Raw genomic sequence first — 9,293 nt, forward strand, 5'->3', positions numbered from 1 at the left:
TAAATCTGCCATCCCTATCAGAGATAATAGAGATTGGTATTCCATGTCTGGAGACGACTTCCTTCAAATACAGTCGTGCTAACTTCTCCATCTTGTCATCTTCTCTTATTGGCAGGAAGTGTGCTGATTTGGTGAGACGATCAACTATTACCCAAATAGTATCAAAACCACTTGCAGTCCTTGGCAATTTAGTGATGAAATCCATGGTAATGTTTTCCCATTTCCATTCCGGGATTTCGGGTTGTTGAAGTAGACCTGATGGTTTCTGATGCTCAGCTTTGACCTTAGAACACGTCAAACATTCTCCTACATATTTAGCAACATCGGCTTTCATACCCGGCCACCAAAAATGTTTCTTGAGATCCTTGTACATCTTTCCCGTTCCAGGATATATTGAGTATCTGGTTTTATGAGCTTCTCTAAGTACCATTTCTCTCATATCTCTAAATTTTGGTACCCAAATCCTTTCAGCCCTATACCGGTTTCCGTCTTCCCGAATATTAAGATGCTTCTCCGATCCTTTGGGTATTTCATCCTTTAAATTTTCCTCTTTTAAAAATCCTTGTTGAGCCTCCTTTATTTGAGTAGTAAGGTTATTGTGAATCATTATATTCATAGATTTTACTCGAATGGGTTCTCTGTCCTTCCTGCTCAAGGCGTCGGCTACCACATTTGCCTTTCCCGGGTGGTAACAAATCTCAAAGTCGTAATCATTCAACAATTCAATCCACCTACGCTGCCTCATATTCAGTTGTTTCTGATTAAATATGTGCTGAAGACTTTTGTGGTCGGTATATATAATACTTTTGACCCCATATAAGTAGTGCCTCCAAGTCTTTAATGCAAAAACAACCGTGCCTAATTCCAAATCATGCGTCGTATAATTTTGTTCATGAATCTTCAATTGTCTAGACGCATAAGCAATCACCTTCGTTCGTTGCATTAATACACAACCGAGACCTTGCTTTGATGTGTCACAATAAATCACAAAATCATCATTCCCTTCAAGCAATGATAATATAGGTGCCGTAGTTAGCTTTTTCTTCAATAACTGAAACGCTTTCTCTTGTTCATCCTTCCATTTAAATTTCTTCCCTTTATGCGTTAATGCAGTCAAGGGTTTTGCTATTCTGGAAAAGTCTTGGATGAACCTTCTGTAGTAACCAGCTAGTCCTAAAAACTGGCGTATGTGTTTCAGAGTTTTCGGGGTTTTCCACTTTTCAACAGTTTCTATCTTTGCCAGATCCACCTTAATACCTTCTTTGTTCACTATGTGACCGAGGAATTGAACTTCTTCCAACCAAAATGCACACTTTGAAAATTTAGCGTACAATTCTTCCTTCCTCAATACTTCTAACACCTTTCTCAAATGTTCACCGTGTTCTTGGTCATTCTTTGAGTAAATAAGTATGTCATCAATGAAAACAATGACAAACTTGTCAAGGTATGGTCCACACACTCGGTTCATAAGGTCCATAAACACAGCTGGTGCATTAGTTAAACCAAATGGCATGACCATAAACTCGTAATGACCGTAACGTGTTCTGAAAGTAGTCTTTGGAATATCATCTTCTTTCACCCGCATTTGATGATACCCGGAACGTAAGTCAATCTTTGAATAAACAGACGAGCCTTGTAGTTGATCAAATAAGTCGTCGATTCTCGGTAGTGGGTAGCGGTTCTTGATGGTAAGTTTGTTCAACTCTCGGCAGTCGATACACAACCTGAATGTACCATCTTTCTTCTTGACAAACAAAACAGGAGCTCCCCACGGTGATGTGCTTGGTCGAATGAAACCACGCTCTAAAAGTTCTTGTAATTGGCTTTGCAGTTCTTTCATCTCGGTGGGTGCGAGTCTGTAAGGAGCACGAGCTATTGGTGCAGCTCCTGGTATAAGATCTATTTGAAATTCAACGGATCGATGTGGGGGTAATCCCGGTAATTCTTTTGGAAATACATCGGGAAATTCTTTTGCGACGGGAACATCATTGATGCTCTTTTCTTCAGTTTGTACTTTCTCGACGTGTGCTAGAACAGCATAGCAACCTTTTCTTATTAGTTTTTGTGCCTTCAAATTACTAATAAGATGTAGCTTCGTGTTGCCCTTTTCTCCGTACACCATTAAGGATTTTCCTTTTTCTCGTATAATGCGAATTGCATTTTTGTAACAAACGATCTCTTCTTTCACTTCTTTCAACCAGTCCATACCGATTATCACATCAAAACTCCCTAACTCTACTGGTATCAAGTCAATCTTAAATATTTCGCTACCCAGTTTAATTTCTCGATTCCGGCATATATTATCTGCTGAAATTAATTTACCGTTTGCTAATTCGAGTAAAAATTTACTATCCAACGGCGTCAATGGACAACTTAATTTAGCACAAAAATCTCTACTCATATAGCTTCTATCCGCACCCGAATCAAATAAAACGTAAGCAGATTTATTGTCAATAAGAAACGTACCCGTAACAAGCTCCGGGTCTTCCTGCGCCTCTGCCGCATTAATATTGAAAACTCTTCCGCGGCCTTGTCCATTCGTGTTCTCCTGGTTCGGGGAATTTCTAATAATGTGGCCCGATTTTCCACATTTATAACAAACTACATTGGCATAACTTGCTCCGACACTACTTGCTCCGCCATTACTCGTTCCGACACCATTTGTTCCTTTCGTTCTGTTAACCCCTGGTCCGTAGACCTCACACTTCGCCGCGCTATGACCATTTCTTTTACACTTGTTGCAAAATTTGGTGCAGAGCCCCGAGTGATACTTTTCACACCTTTGGCATAGCTGCTTCTGATTGTTGTTGTTGTTGTTGTTGTTGTTGTTGCGGTTGTTATTGTTGTTGGGATGATTGTTGTAGTTGCTGTTGTTGTTGTTGTTGTTGTTGTTGTTGTTGGGCCATTTGTTGTAGTTGCGATTGATGTTGCGATTGTTGGAATAATTGTTGCGATTATTGTTGTAATTGCTGTTGTTGTTGTATTGGTGATTCTTATCACCGTTTTCCTCCCACTTTCTTTTGACTTGCTTCACATTGGCCTCTTCAGCAGTCTGTTCTTTAATTCTTTCTTCAATCTGGTTCACTAGTTTGTGAGCCATTCTACATGCCTGTTGTATGGAGGCGGGCTCGTATGAACTTATATCTTCTTGGATTCTTTCCGGTAATCCTTTCACAAACGCGTCGATCTTCTCTTCCTCATCTTCGAACGCTCTCGGACACAATAGGCATAATTCTGTGAATCGTCTTTCGTACGTGGTAATATCAAATCCTTAGGTTCGTAACCCTCTAAGTTCTGTCTTGAGCTTATTGACCTCGGTTCTGGGACGGTACTTCTCGTTCATCAAGTGCTTGAATGCTGACCACGGTAGTGCGTACGCATCATCTTGTCCCACTTGCTCTAGATAGGTATTCCACCATGTTAACGCAGAACCTGTGAAGGTATGCGTAGCGTACTTCACTTTGTCCTCTTCAGTACACTTACTTATGGAAAACACCGATTCGACCTTCTCGGTCCACCGTTTCAATCCGATCGGTCCTTCGGTTCCATCAAATTCCAAAGGTTTGCAGGCAGTGAATTCTTTGTAGGTGCATTCTACACAATTTCCTGTACTGCTAGATCCAAGGTTATTGTTGGTATGTAGCGCAGCCTGTACTGCGGCTATGTTTGAAGCTAGAAAAGTACGGAATTCCTCTTCATTCATATTCACGGTGTGTCGAGTAGTCGGTGCCATTTCCTTCAAAATAGTCAAATGGAACAAGTTAATCATACAAAATATTAAGAGTAGTTAATAGTATTTCGTAGCATAATATGAACTCATTTATAAAAGTTTTTTCTTCATATTAGCGTTTTATAAGTTTAAATTCAGGTAGTACCTACCCGTTAAGTTCATACTTAGTAGCTAATATACAATTCAACTACTACAATTCTATATGAAAAACTAATTATAATAATATTTCGCGTTCAAACTTTTATACAATATTTTACAAACTTACAATACCGCTTATTTTACATAAAGCATGAAATATAGCACAAAATAACTTTGATACAAGATAGTTGTGAAGATAATTCTAGCTAGTACACAAGTCGTTCAGCAAAGGCAATAAAGACACGTAATTCATACGTCCAGAAACAAGTCATGCATTCTGGTTTTACTAGGACTACTTCCCATCCTTGGTCTTGTGGAACATAACCGTTATGGCTGTTGATAAGACAGCGTGTTGTAACGTCGTCAAAGGGACGAGGGTTACGTAATGTCCAACAGTCCCGTAAAAATCTAAAAACCTTGTTTCTCACCCCAACTACTGAGTCTGTTACTTGTGGAAATGTTTTGTTTAATAGTTGTAGCCCGATGTTCTTGTTCTCACTTTGGTGAGAAGCGAACATTACTAACCCGTAAGCATAACATGCTTCTTTATGTTGCATGTTAGCCGCTTTTTCTAAATCATGAAGTCCTATGTTCGGATACATTGAGTCAAAATAATTTCTTAACCCGTTGCGTAAAATAGCACTTGGGTTCCCCGCAATATATGCGTCAAAGTAAACAAATCGTAACTTATGGGTTTCCCAATGTGATATCCCCCATCTTTCAAACGAAAGTCTCTTATAAACCAAGGCATTTTTGGAACGTTCTTCGAATGTCTTACAAACTGATTTCGCCGTAAATAGTTGTGCCGAAGAATTCTGACCGACTCTAGATTAGATTTCATCAATCATGTCTCCGGGTAGGTCTCTTAAAATATTGGGTTGTCTATCCATTTTGTGTTTTTATACTGTAAAATAGACAAGAGTTAGATTCATAAAAAAATACTTATTAATACAAGCAATTTTTACATATATCATAAAGCATAAGCACACTATATTACATATATTACACTATACGAATACAACTATCTTATTTCGACTCGCTAGTTTCTTCTTCTTCGGTTTTGGTTTGTTTTGCCAAGTTTATAGGGATATATGATGTTCCCCGAATACTAGCTGTCGTTTTCCACAACGGTTTAGAAAAACCTGGTGGTTTAGAGGTTCCCGGGTCATTGTTACAACTTAAGGACTTCGGGGGTTGACGATACATATAAAGTTCATCGGGGTCGGAATTAGATTTCTCTATTTTTATGCCCTTTCCCTTATTATTTTCTTTTGCCTTTTTAAATTCAGTTGGGGTAATTTCTATAACATCATCGGAATTCTCGTCGGAATCCGATTCATCGGAGAATTGGTAATCCTCCCAATATTTTGCTTCCTTGGCGGAAAGACCATTGACCATAATTAACCTTGGTCGGTTGGTTGAGGATTTTCTTTTACTTACTGGTTTTATTATTTCCCCCACCGGTTCTATTTCATCCTCCGGTTCCTCCTCTTCCGGTTCTAATTCTTCTTCCGGTTCTGATTCTTCTTCCGGTTCTTCTTCGGGAACTTGTGAATCAGTCCAATATATATTCGACTCTTCGTTATTATTAGGTGAGTCAATGGGATTTGTACTAGAGGTAGACATCTATCACACAATAACAAACATGTTAAGAGATTAATATATCACATAATATATACATGTTAATAATATATAGTTTCCAACAAAAATGTTAAGCAATCATTTTTAAAGAAAACACGGTCGAAGTCTAGACTCACTAATGCATCCTAACAAACTCGATAAGACACACTAATACAAATTTTCTGGTTCTGTAAGACCAACGCTCGGATACCAACTGAAATGTCCCGTTCTTATTGATTAAAAACGTTCCATATTAATTGATTTCGTTGCGAGGTTTTGACCTCTATATGAGACATTTTTTCAAATACTGCATTCATTTTTAAAACAAACCATAACCTTTATTTCATAAATAAAGGTTTAAAAAGCTTTACGTAGATTATCAAATAATGATAATCTAAAATATCCTGTTTACACACGACCATTACATAATGGTTTACAATACAAATATGTTACATCGAAATCAGTTTCTTGAATGCAGTTTTTACACAATATCATACAAACATAGACTCCAAATCTTGTCCTTATTTTAGTATGCAACAGCGGAAGCTCTTAGTATTCACCTGAGAATAAACATGCTTTAAACGTCAACAAAAATGTTGGTGAGTTATAGGTTTAACCTATATATATCAAATCGTAACAATAGACCACAAGATTTCATATTTCAATACACATCCCATACATAGAGATAAAAATCATTCATATAGTGAATACCTGGTAACCGACATTAACAAGATGCATATTTAAGAATATCCCCATCATTCCGGGACACCCTTCGGATATGATATAAATTTCGAAGTACTAAAGCATCCGGTACTTTGGATGGGGTTTGTTAGGCCCAATAGATCTATCTTTAGGATTCGCGTCAATTAGGGTGTCTGTTCCCTAATTCTTAGATTACCGGACTTAATAAAAAGGGGCATATTCGATTTCGATAATTCAACCATAGAATGTAGTTTCACGTACTTGTGTCTATTTTGTAAATCATTTATAAAACCTGCATGTATTCTCATCTCAAAAATATTAGATTTTAAAAGTGGGACTATAACTCACTTTCACAGATTTTTACTTCGTCGGGAAGTAAGACTTGGCCACTGGTTGATTCACGAACCTATAACAATATATACATATATATCAAAGTATGTTCAAAATATATTTACAATACTTTTAATACATTTTAATGTTTTAAGTTTATTAAGTCAGCTGTCCTCGTTAGTAACCTACAACTAGTTGTCCACAGTTAGATGTACATAAATAAATCGATAAATATTATCTTGAATCAATCCACGACCCAGTGTATACGTATCACAGTATTGATCACAACTCAAACTATATATATATTTTGGAATCAACCTCAACCCTGTATAGCTAACTCCAACATTCACATATAGAGTGTCTATGGTTGTTCCGCAATATATATATAGATGGGTCGACATGATAGGTTGAAACATTGTATACGTGTCTATGGTATCTCAAGATTACATAATATACAATATAAGTTGATTAGGTTATGGTTGGAATAGATTTATTACTAACTTTCACGTAGGTAAAATGAGTAGTTTTTATCAATCTTGTTTTACTCGCCATTTCTTCGTTTCTAATCCGTTTTGAGTGATTCCAGTGGCTACGGTTTCGTATTGAACTTAACTTTATGAATCTAAATAGAAAAAGTATAAGTTTATAGTCGGAAATACAAGTTACAAGTCGTTTTTGAAAGAGGTAGTCATTTCCGTCGAAAGAACGACATCTTGATAACCATTTTGAAAAAAACATACTTTCACTTTGAGTTTAACCATGATTTTTGGATATAGTTTCATGTTCATAAGAAAAATTATTTTTCCAGAAGTATAGCTTTTAAATCAAAGTTCTTCTTAGCTTTTAATTATCCCAACCAAAACAGCCCCCGGTTTTACTACGACGGCGTATATCAAGTTTTATGATGTTTATCGTGTTTCCGGGTTTTAAATCATTAAGTTAGCATATCATATAGATATAGAACATGTGTTTAGTTGATTTTAAAAGTCCAGTTAGAAGGATTAACTTTATTTGCGAACAAGTTTAGAATTAACTAAACTATGTTCTAGTGATTACAAGTTTATAACGTTGAATAAGACAGCTTTTTATGTATGAATCAAATGATGTTATGAACATCATTACTACCTCAAGTTCCTTGGATAAACCTACTGGAAATGAGAATAATGGATCTAGCTTCAAAGGATCCTTGGATGGCTTGAAAGTTCTTGAAGCAGAATCATGACACGAAAACAATTTCAAGTAAGATTTCCACTCGAAATAAGATTGTTATAGTTATAGAAATTGAATTAAAGTTTGAATATGATTATTACCTTGTATTAGAAAGATAACCTACTGTAAGTAACAAAGGTTTCTTGATCTTGGATGATTACTTGGAATGGATTTAGAAAACTTGGAAGTAAACTTGCAATCTTGGAAGTATTCTTGATTTTATGAAACTAGAACTTTTGGAATTTATGAAGAACACTTAGAACTTGAAGATAGAACTTGAGAGAGATCAATTAGATGAAGAAAATTGAAGAATGAAAGTGTTTGTAGGTGTTTTTGGTCGTTGGTGTATGGATTAGATATAAAGGATATGTAATTTTGTTTTCATGTAAATAAGTCATGAATGATTACTCATATTTTTGTAATTTTATGAGATATTTCATGCTAGTTGCCAAATGATGGTTTCCACATGTGTTAGGTGCCTCACATGGGCTGCTAAGAGCTGATCATTGGAGTGTATATACCAATAGTACATACATCTAAAAGCTGTGTATTGTACGAGTACGAATACAGGTGCATACGAGTAGAATTGTTGATGAAACTGAACGAGGATGTAATTGTAAGCATTTTTGTTAAGTAGAAGTATTTTGATAAGTGTCTTGAAGTCTTTCAAAAGTGTATGAATACATATTAAAATACTACATGTATATACATTTTAACTGAGTCGTTAAGTCATCGTTAGTCGTTACATGTAAGTGTTGTTTTGAAACCTTTAGGTTAACGATCTTGTTAAGTGTTGTTAACCCAATGTTTATAATATCAAATGAGATTTTAAATTATTATATTATCATGATATTATGATGTATAAATATCTCTTAATATGATATATATACATTAAATGTCGTTACAACGATAATCGTTACATATATGTCTCGTTTCAAAATCATTAAGTTAGTAGTCTTGTTTTTACATATGTAGTTCATTGTTAATATACTTAATGATATGTTTACTTATCATAATATCATGTTAACTATATATATATCCTTATATATGTCATCATATAGTTTTTACAAGTTTTAACTTGGTTGGTCAATTAGATGAAGAAGGTAATGGAGTTACTTTCAAGAATCTCCAATGGGAGGTGATTAAGTATAACATTCACTTTTATGGCCTAGAATTTATAACTATCTCGATATAATTTTATATACTTTAAATATGATATTTAAATTATGGCTAATTGCTAGTAATTAATTAGAAAAGTGAAATAATAAATTATGTGTAAATAATTTATTAAGTTATCAAATGAATTCATTATTGACGATGATCACAAAAAATATCTCTTTGACTATATTGGGCTTCACTAGGACTGCCTAACGAAATTATTTATTGTGTTTTAGATTAATGGATAAATTTTCAAATGACAAATAATAAATTCTTGTTTTGCTAACATGATAACATATAAGATATAGATATTTACGTAGAGTTTCAATTAATATGATCATAATTAATGTTTAAAAACTAGTCCGAATGGGACTTTCGGCATGTGTGTTCATATTTAACGTAGTGT

Source organism: Rutidosis leptorrhynchoides, chromosome 1 (genome assembly GCF_046630445.1).
Source record: "Rutidosis leptorrhynchoides isolate AG116_Rl617_1_P2 chromosome 1, CSIRO_AGI_Rlap_v1, whole genome shotgun sequence".
Lineage (NCBI taxonomy): Eukaryota > Viridiplantae > Streptophyta > Magnoliopsida > Asterales > Asteraceae > Rutidosis > Rutidosis leptorrhynchoides.